The sequence below is a fragment of the Acinonyx jubatus genome, chromosome D4, assembly GCF_027475565.1.
Source record: "Acinonyx jubatus isolate Ajub_Pintada_27869175 chromosome D4, VMU_Ajub_asm_v1.0, whole genome shotgun sequence".
Classification (NCBI taxonomy): Eukaryota; Metazoa; Chordata; class Mammalia; order Carnivora; family Felidae; genus Acinonyx; species Acinonyx jubatus.
This window is the reverse complement of record NC_069391.1, coordinates 73646160-73661634: the sequence shown is the minus strand read 5'-3', so window position 1 is coordinate 73661634 and position 15475 is coordinate 73646160. Positions and strand designations below refer to the sequence as shown.

The 15475-nt window shown below is 39.1% G+C and overlaps 2 long non-coding RNA genes across 2 annotated transcripts in view; both read right to left on the bottom strand.

Annotated features, from left to right (window-relative positions):
• Positions 1-170: 170 nt before the first annotated feature.
• On the bottom strand, positions 171-12774 carry LOC113594206 (uncharacterized). Its single transcript, XR_008291247.1, has 4 exons — positions 11452-12774; positions 7521-7659; positions 949-1150; positions 171-374 (listed from the first exon to the last, which is right to left on the bottom strand). It is a non-coding gene; the product is annotated as an uncharacterized LOC113594206 (long non-coding RNA).
• A 1058-nt stretch (positions 12775-13832) lies between these two features.
• LOC128312230 (uncharacterized) overlaps positions 13833-15475 on the bottom strand; it is a 90242-nt gene continuing 88599 nt past the window's right edge. The window contains exon 3 of the long non-coding RNA XR_008291246.1: positions 13833-15466. This is a non-coding gene — a long non-coding RNA (uncharacterized LOC128312230). The remainder of the gene's footprint in view (positions 15467-15475) is intronic.

The following is a 15475-nucleotide window of genomic DNA, read 5'->3' as shown; positions in this document are numbered from 1 at the left end:
GTTGGGGAGAGAAGGATGGGGATAGTGGCAATTTACAGAGTCCACGCCCATCTGAGGGAAGCAACTTTGCTATGTGGAAATGCAAGAGCAGGTTTCAAATCTTCTTATTGTCCTAGGGAAGCAGGACACGTGGGTTTGTATGTGTAATCACCTGAGTCGTAAACATTGGAAATGATTTTAAATTTTATTAGAACAACAACAAAAAGGTCTGGGGGCCAGATGAGGACTGGGAGGCACCATACTGCGTCCTCTGATGTGGACAGACTAAAAGCTAGGCCAAGCCACTCACCCCAGGCATGCTTTCTGTAGAACTCCCTTGGTTAGCACCTCCCAGTCTAGAGGAAGTCCCTGGGTTGGTTTACTTCATTAGCTGCCTGGAAGAGAAGGGAAAAAAGAGAAGCCAAAATTACTCTGAGGTCCCCAAAAAAGAAGAAGCAAACATTTGCTACAGGCCAGTTATTATTCTTTTTGTCCTGGAATCGCCTGGGGTGGGAAAATGCAGAGTCTCAGGTCCCCTCTCAATTTACTTAATTAGAATCTCTGGTGGCTGGGTCTGCTGTAGATTTCCATTTTAACAAGCTCCTTAGGTAATTCTTACCCCCACTGAAGTCTGACACCCACTGTATTGAATTTTTCCACCTTTACTGCAGAGGATTCAGTTACCATTGGGTCCATTTGGTCCTGTATCTAAATTTGAGGTCTCCGGTGGGAAGAACAGTAATGGGAAAGAAAGGAAAGCTTTGAGCGCCCCCTAGGGGTTATCTTGTACAGTGAGCAGCTTTATCATGATCAGTGATTTCTCAAAGGTGCTAGGAATAGAAATTAAGTAGTATTTTTGAGCCCTTATAGGCATTAAGCATTGTGACTGGCCACTCGCATACATTATCTGGTTTCAGCTTATGAGGCAGGTACTATTATTATTTGCATTTTGCAAAAGAGGAAATTTACCTGTAAATCCAGTGGCATGGCTGATGACTCCCTCTTCCTCAATATATTTTCTTCACATGGCTTCCAGGACACCATACTCTTTTTCATTTGCTTCCTGGCTCACTGATTATTCCTTCTCAGTCTTCATGCTAGCACTCTTTCTTCTCCAAGACCTATTACTTTTGGAGCATCCCAGGGATCAGTCCTTGGTTTTCTTCTTTCCCTGTATAATTAACATACAGTGTCAAGTTAGTTTCACGTGTACAATGATTCAACAATTCTATACATTGCTCAGGGCTCATCACATGATAAGTATACTCTTAATCCCCTTTATCTATTTCACCTATTTCTCCACCCACCTGCCCTCTGGCAACCACCAGTTTGTTCTCTGGATTTAAGAGTCTGGTTTCTTGTTTGTCTCTTTTTTTCTCTGTTCATTTGTTTGTTTCTTAAACTCTACATATTAGTGAAATCATGATATTTATCCTTCCCTGACTTATTTCACTTAGCATTATACCCTCTAGACCCGTCTATGTTGTACATGGCAAGATTTCACTTGTTTTTATAGCTGAGTAATATTCCATTATGTACATATACCACATCTTCTGGGGCACCTAGGTAGCTCAGTTGGTTAAGCATCCCACTTCAGCTTAGGTCATGATCTCACAATTCATGAGTTTGAGCCCCAAGTTGGGCTCTGTGTCTGCTTTGGATTCTGTGTCTCCCTCTCTTTCTGCCCCCTCCTCCCACCCACTTGTGTTGTCTCTCTCTCTCTTTCTCTCTCAAAAAAAAATAAACATTAAAAAATAAAAAATAAACATATTCCAAATCTTCTTTATCCATTCATCTATCAAGGTACACTTGAGTTGCTTCCATAATTTGGCTATTTTAAAATTGCTTCAATAAACATTGGGGTGCATATATCTTTTTGATTTAGTGTTTTTGTTTTCTTTGTGTAAATGCCCGGTAGTGAGAGTACTGGATCATATAGTAATTCTATTTTTAATTTTTTGAGAAACCTCCATACTGTTTTCCACAGTGGCTGCACCAATCTGCATTCCCACCAACAGTGCATGAGTGTTTCTTTTTATCCACATCCTTGCCAATTCTTGTTATTTCTTGTGTTGTTGATTTTAGCCATTCTGACAGGTGTGAGGTGATATCTCATTGTGGTTTTGACTTGCATTTCCCTGATGATGAGTGATGTTGAGCATCTTTTCCTGTCCTGGCCATCTGTATGTCTTCCAGACATCCAGACATAAGCAGACATAACCAGAATGATCTTCCTAACATGTAATTCAAAATGTATCATTTATCTGCCTAAAATCTTCCCAGGGCTTCCCATTTCACTCAAACAAAATGGCAAAATCCTTAGAATGTCCAACAAGGTCTTCTACAAGTAGGGCCCCAACTCCTCTCTGACCTCACCTCCTGTTACTCCCTCCCTTATCCTGCTCCAGATGCACTGGTCTCCAATGCTATTCCTTACATATTCTTGGCTTGATTTGGCCTGAACGCCTTCACCCTGGCTCTTTCATCTGCCTCAAACATTCTTCCCTTAGAAGTCTACTTGGGTAACTACGTCACTTCCTACAAATCTTTACGCAAATGTCACCCTCTCAATGTGACCAACCTGGATTCTGCTGTCGGAAATTACAAGCTGTTTTTCTCCCTGCATGCCCAAACCTCTTATCATGCTCCATTTATTCCACAGCGTTATGGCTTGGCAACGTATTACATAATTTAACTCTTTATTATGCTTATAGTTATTCCCTCCCCCCCCCCCACCCCACACACTAGAATGTAAGCTCCAAGAAGGCAGGGATTTGGGACTGTTTTGTTTACATACAGGTTGCAAACACATAGGTCAGTGCCTGAGATTTAACAGAAATATCTCTTGAGTGAATGAGACATGAAGAGGTTACATACGTAGTCCTAAGTATTCAATACTCCATTTGACAAGCAAACCTGAATAAGAAACAATTCTTTTCTCCTTATAGAGAAACATACAGAAGCTCCATACAGTCTGTTTGGGCATCTTCTATGGAGAGGAGTGCTGAATACCAGCAGCCACAGCCCCCTTTAAAGAGGTGACACACAGCAGTGGGCTGTGTCTATCACTCACCTCTCCACCACTTGTACCACACACAGAGCTGGGCACTGTCTTCTTTACCTGATTTATTTAGGGACTGTAATGCTGAGCTACAAGTCGTATTCTTCCCTACCATGAGAAGTAATATACAGTCTGTGGGGTACATTTTTCAATATACTATACAGGTTTATTTTTTAAGTTTATTTATATTTATTTTGAGAGAGTGAGCATGAGTGGGGAAAGGGTGGAGAGAGGGAGAGAGAGAATCCCAAGCAGGCTCCACCCTGTCAGTGCAGAGCCTGATGCAGGGCTCAAACTCATGAACCATGAGATTGTGACCTGAGCCAAAATCAAGAGTTGGACACTTAAGTGACCAAGCCACCCAGGCAACCCTACCAAACGGGTTTAAAGATGAAATGCAACTCACAAAAAGAAGCAACGTAAAAAGTCTGTGGAATGAATTTTCATTAAACATGTTACTGAGTGAGGCTGGCTTGCCATCAGCTGTACCTTGATAAGGGATGCAGCAAATGGCTCTTTTCAGGGCATCCTGAATTGCCAGAACTTCTCTGTAATTCTCACAGAGAAGCAAGCAACAGCTTCCTGTAGTAAGTACCTTAGGCAGCTGTATCAAAAAAAGCAGAGACTTCTAAGACTCAGTACCAGAAAATAAAGGGATGGGGGCAAGAAAAACCTCCATACTTCCTGAAACATTTATCCAATTTACTCACACAAATTCCCAGCAATCTGAATCACACCTACAATTCCCGCTCTCACAACTGGACAATTCGCTTCAAAGACAAAAGGCAGCTAGACAGACTGCTTAAAGATGAAAGAAAAGATTCTAGTCTATGTCAACAATTAAATTGTGTCAATGGTGTGCTTTTCGATTGCAGCAGCAAAATCATCTCAAAAGGGTGTGTGTGTGTGTGTGTGTGTGTGTGTGTGTGTATAATTTCAATCACGGTAACTACCTTTTCCTGTGGGAATAATTTATCCATAAGGAACCATTTCCAAATTTGGCATATTCCATGGTAGCCAGTATCTCCTCCTTCACAGAGGATGCCTGGTGGTCACTGTTATGACAAGATGGCTTCATAGCAAATGCACCTGAACTTGTTGACATACTTACTTCCCTTGACATCCAGGCCACCACACCCTCCAGGTTTTCCTCTCACCTCCCTGCTCACTTTTCAGTCTCATCTCTGCTCCCTCTCATCGCCCTGACTTCTAACCATTGGACTGACTGCCACAGCGTCAAGCGTTGAATCTCTTCTTTACCTTTGTTCTCTCTGCTGATGATCTCAGCCAGCCTTCATGACGCCATCTACATGCTGCTGGCTCCTGCCTTTCTACCTCCAGCCCAGAATTCTCTCCTGGATTCCAGACTTTTCTAAGAGAAAGACTTGACTGGCATCTCCACTTGGATACCTAACAGGCATATCAAATCTAACATTCCCTGAACCAAACTCCTGATATCAGATCCCACGCCCACCCAAATCTTTGCTGTCTCAGGAAATGGTAATTCCATTCCTCTAGTTGCTTAATCTAAACTTTGGCCTTCTTTTTTCTTTCATCATGCTCCACATTCAATGTTTCAGCAAATCCCATTGGATTTATATTCAAATTCTATCCAGAATCTAATCTCTTCTCACCACTCTTCTGCCACCACCTGGTTGAACTGAAGCCATCAGTATCTGGTTTTTTTCTGGATTATTGCGAAGAGTCCCATAGCTGGTTCCCCTGCCTCAACTATTCCCCCCTTTTACAAACTATTCTGTTTACCAGCCAGTGGTTCTCACAGTGTGGTGCCAGACCAGCAGCACTGGCATCACCTAGGAACTTGCTAGAAATGCAAATTCCCCTGCATCACACCAGACCTACTCAATCAGAAACTCTGGGGATGGACACAGCAACTGTGTGCTAAGAAGCCATCAGAGGTGGCTGATGCACACTCAGGTTTGAGAACTGATGCTCTACAGAAGTGGTTAGCCAGAATGATCCTTTAAAAATGCAAATCAGGGGGTGCTTGGGTGGCTTGGTCAGTTAAGCATCCGAATTTGGCTCAGGTCATGATCTCGCGGTTCACGGGTTCGAGTTCTGTGTTGGGCCCTGGGCTGAAGCTCAGAGCCTGGAGCCTGCTTCGGCTCCCTCTCTCTCTGCCTCTCCCCCACTTGTATGCTCACTCTCTCTCAAAAATAAATAAATAAACTTTAAAAAATGCAAATCAGATCATGGTCCCCTCTCCACTCACAATCCTCCAGTGGCTTTTCTGGCTCCTTTGAGTAGGAGCCTGCCTCCTCCTGATGGCCTGCAGCCACCCTTGTGATCCATTCCCACTCACACCATATGTGTAACCACCTCTCTCTTCTCCCTTTATTCACTGTGTCTCTCTGCTTTGCCTCCAGGCAGGGCCTTTGGACCACTGTTTCCTCTGCCTGGGACACCTTCCCTACTCCATTCTCTCACATAACCATGTGTCCCCCTCCCTCTTTTCCTTCCAGTCTCTGCTCAAATGTCAGCTCCAGAAGAGTTTTTCCAGCCACCATATTTAAAATTAAAAACCCCACTTCCCATCCCTTCTTGTGCTCCTTTCCCCCCTTACTCCACATTATTTCTTCTGCACAGTGCCTGTCACCTTCCAGCATAGAGTATGCTGCACTCGTTTATTTGTTTAATAGTCATTGCACCCAAGAATATATGCTCTATGAGACCGGGATCTGTGTGTATTGTATTCACTGTTGTATCATCAGAGCCTGGAACAATGCTGGCATATGGTAGGGGCTCCATAAGTATTTGTTGACTAAGTGAATAACTAAATGATGGCCAAAGCATTCCTCTGGATAAATGATACATTTCTTGTCATGATACTGCCATTGCTGAAAATATTTTTAGGGCAATAGTCGGGAAGAAGGGAAACCATTTAGGAGGACACTACTTGCAATAATCCTGAAGAAAGATGACAATGGCTTCAATTTGAACCGGTGGTGCATAGGAGGTGGTCACAAGTGACTGGCTTCTGGATACAAGTTGAATATAGCACTGATGGACTGAGGTCAATTTATAGGTCACATATGGAAACTAGTCTCAGAATTTAAGAGAGATCACCCCTTTAAAAAAAGTGAAAAATACAGTAGCTCAGCTTAATTACACACATTATTTACTAGTCCCAGAATCATATGACATTTGGCTTTATTGCAGAAATCAAATTTCCCCTTGAAAAGAGAAATGGAGAACCACTGAAGACATTCACAGGCTATGAATGCAGTTTCCCATATGATGAAAGAATACATTGGATTTTCACAGGATACAATCTTATATTTGTGTGATTTAATCCTCACAGCAATCCTTTGAGATCCTTGTTATTAACCCCATTTTTCAGATGAAGGAAATAAGGCTCAGGGCAGAGGATTTCAATCCAGGCCAGGTCACACATTTAATGCACATGTTGCCTAGAAGAGAACATTTCGGTACGTCTTATCTCTCTTGACTTCATATTCACATTTCATAAGGACAACTTCTCCAGATGATCAGAGCCCTATAGCAAATATAAAACAGCCAGGACGATGGGGGTCAATTCTGTTTTTCCTGCTGTTCAGGCTGGGAATGAGTCTCCTTTCAATAGCCAAAGCCCTGGATCAGGTGCCATGGTTCCTCCAGACACTGTTTCCAGTGTCCCCAGGAGAAACCATTGCCATCTTGCCATCACCATGGGGATTTGATGCTTTCCAGGGCTATGTAGACAGCATTCTCTCAAGACAAGGAACTATTGTTTGCGTAGAAAGAGAGGGTGTTTCTCACTTCAGTGAGGATGGACTTGAATACGGATTCACATTTCAACAATGCCTCCTTTTGTAAAAATGGGTGGGTTTTTATTTATTTATTTTTTTGGCTTATGTGATTTTTTTTTCAGACTCAGATCACTGTTTCTAATGACTATTTCTCCTACAATGTTTCTTAAGAATGTTAGGTATGTGTTCCTGGGTGCTATGCATCCAGGGAGTAAAATTCATGTTGCATATTAACCTGAAGTCTCCTTGCTATCTTGAGCAGACTCTGGGGCAGAAAGGGAGGCTGGGGGGGCAGGAAGACGTGGGTTCATGGGTGGGAACTGGCACTTACTGAGAGCAGCATCTAATGAGCAGACACTTCAGATACGTTATTCCAATTAATCCTCACAATCACCTGAGCAGATATTATCCCCGTTTTCCAAATGAGAAATGTAATTAGGTAACTGGAGCAAAATCACACAGCTGGTGAGACTGGAATCTGGGATCGGTTCCCAGATCTCACTCTAAACCTGTTCTCTTTCCATTTCCTGTTCCAGGCTTCCTTGCTGACCTTTTTAAGCTTTAGTTTTTTCAGATGAGTCACCTGGTGGGAAGAGTATGTGAGATGGTGCTTCTGAACGAATGTCTCCATCATAGCCGCATGTCACATAATAGGTACTTAAAAATAATCAAATTTTCTCCTGTCTTCCTTGTGCATCATCTCATCTTACCTTTCTGATTTCTCCTTCTCTTCTCTCTCCTATTCTTTCAGCTCCTGCTTTCTTTCCATTTTCGTATCCTTTTCTTTGTAGAAAATCAAAATCTAAAGAACTCATTCCCAGTGGCAACATAAGCTTTAAAAACAATCCCCTAGGAATAAACCAACAAGAACAATGCAAGGTCCATGTGAAGACAACTATAAAATTTTATAGAAGATATAAAAGAAGACCCAAATAAATGGAAAGCTACAGTTTCTGGATGAAAGACTTGATATTATAAAGATGTCAACTTCCCAAATTAATCCATAAATTCAATGCAATCCTAATAAAAATCCCAACAGGAGATTTATTGAATTTGATAAGCTGATTTTAGAGTTCATGTAAGAGAAAATGCACAAGAACAAGCAATAAAATTTGAGGAAAAAAAGAACACAGAGGACTTTTCAGTTATCAAAATATACTAAGTTTATGTTAAACAATGTATCAGTTCAGAATAAAGACATGAAAAATTGAACAGAAAAAGGCAATTCAAAAACAAAGGAACATGCATTTCAAATCAGAGCAAGAAGGATACACTATTCAAAAATTATATTGAGAGTGTTGGAAATCCTGAAAAATATTTAATTTAGATGCCAGTATCATATCATAAACACAAAACCAAAATGGATTAAATTCTAAACACTAATTAAAAAAAAAACAAATCAGAAAAGAACTACGTAATATATCAAGTTTTATAATGTTGGAAGAGGCAGTGATAAAGCCTTTCCTAAGAAAGACAAAAATTCCAGGAGCCATTAATAAAAAAGTCTTACTGTGAACAAACTGAAAGATCTGTATAACAAAAAAACCCACAAAAACAAAAACACAAACAAAATAAAATGTCCCACTGAAAGTCTCTGCAAAATATATAAAACAAAATATAGTATACAAAAGCCATTAAGATCTCCTAAAGTTATTGCAAATATATAAAATACAAAACTGGTTAAAAGAAATAGAGAGACAATTCACATACACCAAAAGAATGATAAAATATAAAGTTGTTTAATGCCCAGAGTAATAAAGGAAATGCAAAATAAACCACGAGGCACACTTTATAACCAATCAGGGTCTGACACCAGTATTATCAGGTGGAAATGGGCAGTTTCTGTAGAGGCTGTAATAGTGTACATTGATATAAAATTTTTGGATGGCAAATTAGAAATATCTATTAAAATTTAAAGTAAGTACATCCTTGGAATTCTATTTCTAAAAATCTATTTTTCTGAAATATTCATTCACGTTCAAAAATAAATAAACATAGGGGGAGCCTGGGTGGCTCAGTCAGTTGAGCGACTAGCTTCGGTTCAGGTCATGATCTCATGGGTCGTGAGTTCAAGCCCCACATCGGGCTTTGTGCTGACAGCTCTGAGCCTGGAGCCTGCTTCGGATTCTGTTTCTCCCTCTCTCTCTACTCCTTCCCCACTTGCGTGTGCTCTCTCTCTCTCTCTCTCAAAAATAAACATTAAATAAATAAATAAATAAATAAATAAATAAATAAATACAGTCATCGCAGCTTTATTTATAATAAGGAACAATTGAAAAGGGCAGAAATTTCCCTCAAGTAGCTAATGGTTGAATGAATTTTGTGCATTTGTATTGTGGAATACTATATGATGAGTGAAAAAAAATGAGGTAAATTTATATTTACTATGTGAGAGTTCCAAGACATATGATCAAGTAAAAAAAGCAAGATGCCAACTGCTCTGGGTGAGGAGGACTTCTTTTTTATTTACTCTTATAACTGCATATTTGTATGCAGTTAGCACATTTTGCTTACGTAAGTAAGAATAAAAGGAATCTTACTTAATATGATCCAAAAACCACAGCAGTACCATTACTGCTGTCACGTATCCATAAACCTCACCGGGGCCCACAGGCTGCAAGAGGTCCTGGGCTACACCCTTCCAGGTAAGGGGTTGATTGGTGATACCAAGGTCAAGAGGTTGGAGGCTCAAAAGAACAAAGCTGAAATAATGCTGAACTAGCTAGCACAAGAGGAGAAAGTTCTTCCTCAACACCGTTTACTGGTCCAGCTATCGGCAAGAATCACTTATTTCCCTCTTCTGTTTTGGACTTCATTGGAAGTCCTTTTCTCAAAGGGAACTGCAGTACCCAGGACACGACAATGCCGTATCCATCTTCTATTTCTTGATAAAATCCCTCCTGTCACGGGGGAAACACAGCACCAAGTCTCTCTCTCCTCCTTTCCCTCTGCAAAACCTTCATTCTTGTTTAGCTGAAACATTTAGGGAAAACAAAACAAAACAAAAAACTACTTAAAAACAGATTTTTTGTAACAAAAACATAGGTGCATCTATAAAGGTTATGTATTAGACTTTGCACCAAGAATCATTTTCTCTGGAAAAATTCATTTAGAAAGTGAAAAAGTATCATCATTCAAAACAAGGCCATTATTCTCCTATAATTTTTTGCGTATGTATTCTAATTATTTTGCACTATGTTGCACTATTTAAAAATCTTTCTTTTTCCATGTAGGTTTTTCACCTTCTAATCATTTTGCACTGTTTTCATATATTTTTCAGAAGAGTATATTGTTTAGCCTAAGGTTCACAGGATAGCAAGCTAGAACCAAAACTGTAAGTGATCGCACAAATAAGAAAGCAGGTGGGAAAAATTCTGTGCTTATCACTTGAAGAATAACCAAAACACTTGAGCATTTTGAGCAGAATGAACTTTGGTGTGAAAATTAGGAAATCTCAACTCCACTGTTCTGCACCAGTCATTCCATGAGATGTTGGACAAATGTGTGGCCTCTTCGATATTTCACAGATAGAGGAGTTTCCTTATCTGTAAATGAACTGGATTGGATAACAATCCATTGATAAGTTGCCTGAGCTCTTACTGCGTGTTCAGAACTAGGCTATGTGCTTTATATATATTATCTTGTTTGATTCCTATCACAGCCATTTGAGATAGAGATTATTCCCTCAATTTTTTAGATGAAGATGCTGAGGCTCAGATAGAGTAAATAACTTTATTTCCCTAGGGAATACAACTAAAAGTGGGGAGTCTGGATTTGAATCCAGATCTAATTCTGAAGTTTGTATTCTTAAGCTAAGAGCTAATCATAACCTTCACTATATGTTGTTTTAAGGCTACCTTTGCATTATACTTTTACTCCTGATGGATTGAGGGAGAAGGAGGAGAGGTTTGAAATAAGAGGACTTTAAGATTCCCTTGCTGTTTCAGACAGTGAGTATAACTTAAAGCTTCTTCCATATCTAGAATGTTCAGATGTGGGGGCAATACATTTCCACACCAGGCTGGAAATTTATAGTTGTGAGGGCATCCTGAAAATTTCCACTAAGATGACAAATGATTTAAGCGGCTGAAGACAGACAAATCTCTCAGCTAAAAAGACACTTCCAGGTCAGCTTCGCTGGCTAGCCTGGATGCTTATGATTCACTTATTGTGTGATAAAGTGGTGGGCTTATGTTTCCAGAGCTAATGATTCAAAAGCTTTCTGTGGTATTAAACTGAGACGCATACAGAAACAAAAGGCAATTAGAAGCAATCAAGGCATTCAGAAATTAAGATTCAATTCTGCATTTGCTAAACTCTTCATGAAGGAAATCAGTAAATTTTTTAAAGCCATGAATATGATACACAAAGAATTAAAAAAGCAATCAATTTAAAAATGTACACATGCTTCCCAGAATGCTTAGGGTATGTAGGACTGAGCCATTTTTCACTTGTCACATTCACATTTATATAGACATGTGCCTGTGAACACTCTCTTGAGTAATATTTCTATTTCAGTTGACAGATGAACGGGTATGTAACTCTTTGAGCTCCAGAAAAAATCCTATGACCATCTAAAAGCCACACTGAACTATTTTTACAAGTACTTCTGGCAAAATGCAGTGAGCAGGCTTCTCTTACTTGGATTTTGGTATAAAAGATGTTTGAAAATCCCTGAAGTCACCTTCAGCTGGTAGATCTTAAGGTTTGTGAGAGTACCATCATACTCAGCCTCTAGGAAACTCTAAAGTGACAAGAAGACAGGAATAGAAATAATTATTTTTTAGGGTACCTGGGTAGCTGTCAGTTAAGTGTCCGACTTCAGCTCAGGTCATGATCTCACGGTTCGTGAGTTTGAGCCCCACATTGGGCCGCTGGCTGACAGCTCAGAGCCTGGAGCCTGCTTCAGATTCTGCGTCCCCCTCTTTCTCTGCCCCTCCCTCACTCAGGCTCTCTCTCTCTCTCAAAAATGAATAAACATTAAAAAAAGTTAAAAGAAAAGAAATAATTATTTTTCCATCCAAGCAACTCTTTGGCTTCTTCAGTTAATACTTGCATTTTTCTCAGTGCCAAATTCAGTACCTTTAGCAGACGGAGTAAAGCATTTTACGTTTCAGACATCACCCTTCCATTAGTCACTCACGTATTTTGATTTTCTTCACATGGTCCAGTTTCTATATTTCATCCAAATTTTTCCTGCCCAGCTCCTTTGTACCTGTTGTTACCTATGTCTGAAATACTCCTATATCTCCTCTCCCTTTTCCAGCTGGCTCATGTTTTAGGTTTTAGCTTAAATATCACCCTTTGGGAGAGGTTTTCCATACTAACTGCTGAAGCATGACTCCCTATTGATGCAAGAGTGGCTCAAAATTCACAAATCAATCAATGTGATACTTCACATCAACAAGAAAAACCACATGATCATTTCAACAAGTGCAGAAAATCACCTGACAAGGTAACAACGTCCACTCATGATAAAAACCCTCAACAAAGTAGATTCAGAGAAAACACACCTCGAAATAATAAAGGCCATTTATGAAAAACCCACACCTACCATCATACTCAATGGGGAAAAAATGAGAGCTTTACCCCAATATCTGGAACAAAACAAGGATGTCCACTCTCACCACTTTTATTCAACATACTACTGGAAGTCCTAGCTACAGCAATCAGACAGCAAAAAGAAATAAAAGGTATGTAAATTGGTAAGGAAGAAATAAAACTTTCACTATTTGCAGATAACAAATCCAAAAGATTCCACCAAAAAACTGCTAGAATTGATAAATGAATTCAGTAAAGTCACAAGATACAAAATCAATGCACAGATATCTGGTGCATTTCTATACACTAATAATGAAGCGGCAGAAAGAGAAATTAAGAAAATAATCTCATTTACAATTGTGCCAAAATCAATAAAATTGCCAGGAATAAACTTAACCAAGGCAGTGAAAGACCTCTACTTGGAAAACCAAAAAACACTGATGAAAGAAAGTGAAGATGACACAAACAAATGGAAGGATGTTCCATGCTCATGATTAGAAAAACAAATATTATTATAATATCCATAGTGCTCAAAGCAATCTACAGATTTAATGCATACCTATCAAAATACTCAACAGCTGTTTTCACAGAACTAGAACAAACAATCCTAAAATTTGTATGGAACCACAAAAGACCCCAAATAGCCAAAGCAATCTTGAAAAAGAAAAACAAAACTGGAGGTATTACAATCCCAGATTTCAAGATATACTACAAAGCTATAATAACTAAAATAGTATGGTACTGCATAAAAACAGACACATAGATCAACAGAACAGGAAAGAACACATAGAAAAAATCCACAGTTATATGGTCAATTCCTCTTTGACAAAGGAAGCAAAAATACGCAATGGGAAAAAGACCATCTTTTCAACAAATGGTGTTGGAAAAACTTGACACCTACATGCAAAAGAATGAAACTAGACCACTTTCCTACACCATACACAAAAATAAACTCAAAATGGATTAAGGACCTAAATGTGAGACCTGAAACTATAAAAATCTTAGAAGAGAGCACCGGCAGGAATTTCTCTGACATAGGCCATAGCAACATCTTTCTAGATATATCTCCTGAGGCAAGGGAAACAAAAGCAAAAACAAACTATTGGGACTACATCAAAATAAAATCTTCTGCACAGCAAAGGAAATAATCAACAAAACTAAAAGACAATCTACTGAATGGGAGAAAATATTTGCATATGACATCTCTAATAAGGGATTAGTACCCAAAATATCTAAAGAATTTATACAACTCAACATCAAGAAAGCAAATAACCCAACTAAAAAATAGAAGAAGATAAATACCATATGATCTCAATCATGTGTGGAACTTAAGAAACAACAAGTAAACAAAGATAAACAAGACAAACCAAAGAACAGACTCTTAACTATAGAGAACAAACTGGTTGTTGCCAGAAGGGAGGTGGGTGGGAGGATGGGTGAAATAGGTGAAGGGGATTTAGAGTGTGCTTATTATGATGAACACCAAGTAATGTATAGAATTGTTGAATCACTATATTGTACACCTGAAACTAATATAACATACTATGTTAACTATACTGGATTTATTTTAAAAATGGGAAGAAAACATGAATAGACATTTCTCCAAAGAAGACAAACAGATGAGGGGCGCCTGGGTGGCTCTGTCGGTTAAGCATCCGACTTCAGCTCAGGTCATGATGTCACATTTCCTGAGTTCCAGCCCCAAGTCAGGCTCTGTGCTGATGGCTCGGAGCCTGGAACCTGCTTCGGATTCTGTGTTTGTGTCTCTCTCTCTGCCCCTCTCCCGCTCATGCTCTGTCTCTCAAAAATAAATAAAGATTAAAAATATTTTTTTTAAAAGAAGACAAACAGATGGCCAACAGACACAGGAAAAGATGCTCAACATCCCTCATAATTAGGGAAATGCAAATCAAAATCACGAGATATCACCTCATACCTGTCAGAATGGCTAGAATCAACAACATAAGAAATAACAAGTATTGGCGAGGATGTGGAGAAAAAGGAACCCTTGTGCACTGTTGGTGGGGATGCAAACTGCTTCAGCCACTGTGGAAACCAGTATGAAGGTTCCTCAAAAAATTAAAAATAGAATTACTATATGATCCAGTACTTCCACTAATGGGTATTTACGCAAAGAAAACAAAAACACTAATTCAGAAATATATATGCACCCCTACATTTATTGAAGCATTTTTACAATAGCCAAATTATGGAAATAACCCAAGTGTCCATCAATAGATGAATAGATAAATTAGAAGATGTGGCATATGTATACAATGGGATATGATTCAGCCATAAAAAAAAGAATGAAATCTTGCCATTTGTGACAACATAGATGGATCTAGAAGGTATAATGCTAAGTGAAATAAGTCAGAGAAAGATAAATACCATATGATTTCACTCAAATGTGGAATTTAAGAAACGAAAATGAAAAAAGTAAAAAACAGGATAAACAGAAAGACAGGCTTTTAACTATAGAGAACAAACTGGTGATTACCAGAGGGAAGGAAGAGGGGGGGACAGGTGAAATGGGTGAAGGGGATCAAGAGTATACTTATCATGATAAGCACTGAGTTATGTATAAAATTGCTGAATCACTATATTGTACACTTAAAATTAATATAATACTGTATGCTAATTATACTGGAATTGAAATGTTTTAAATGTCTACCTACCTCCCTCCATTTGGTTCCATTACTTTAAATAATCATATAAAATTATTTATTTATTTTAAAACAATCATATTTATACTTGTATATCTAAAATAGCATTTATTTTCTTTTAGTATTTCTGACTTTTCCAACAGGACTGCAAACTCCATGAGAGTACAGAATGTAGTGAACATTACTCACTGCTCTATTTGTGGCCTTAAGGTGCATATACATTGCATTGTTTCCAGGTGAAAAAGTGATACATGTACAAACAGTATAAGCGCGCACCGCCTCTCTGCCCTTCCTACCCTCTTCCGTGGGCCTCTTGTCTTCGCTTGGCTCCAGAGAGTCCATTCTGCTAGTCTTCTGGCGGTTTTCTGGGTTATTTAAGCAAGTGTGGGTGGAATCTAAGTGATCAGCAGGATGAGGTGAGCCCAGCGTCCTCCTCTGCTGCCATCTTCCCCCTATGTTAT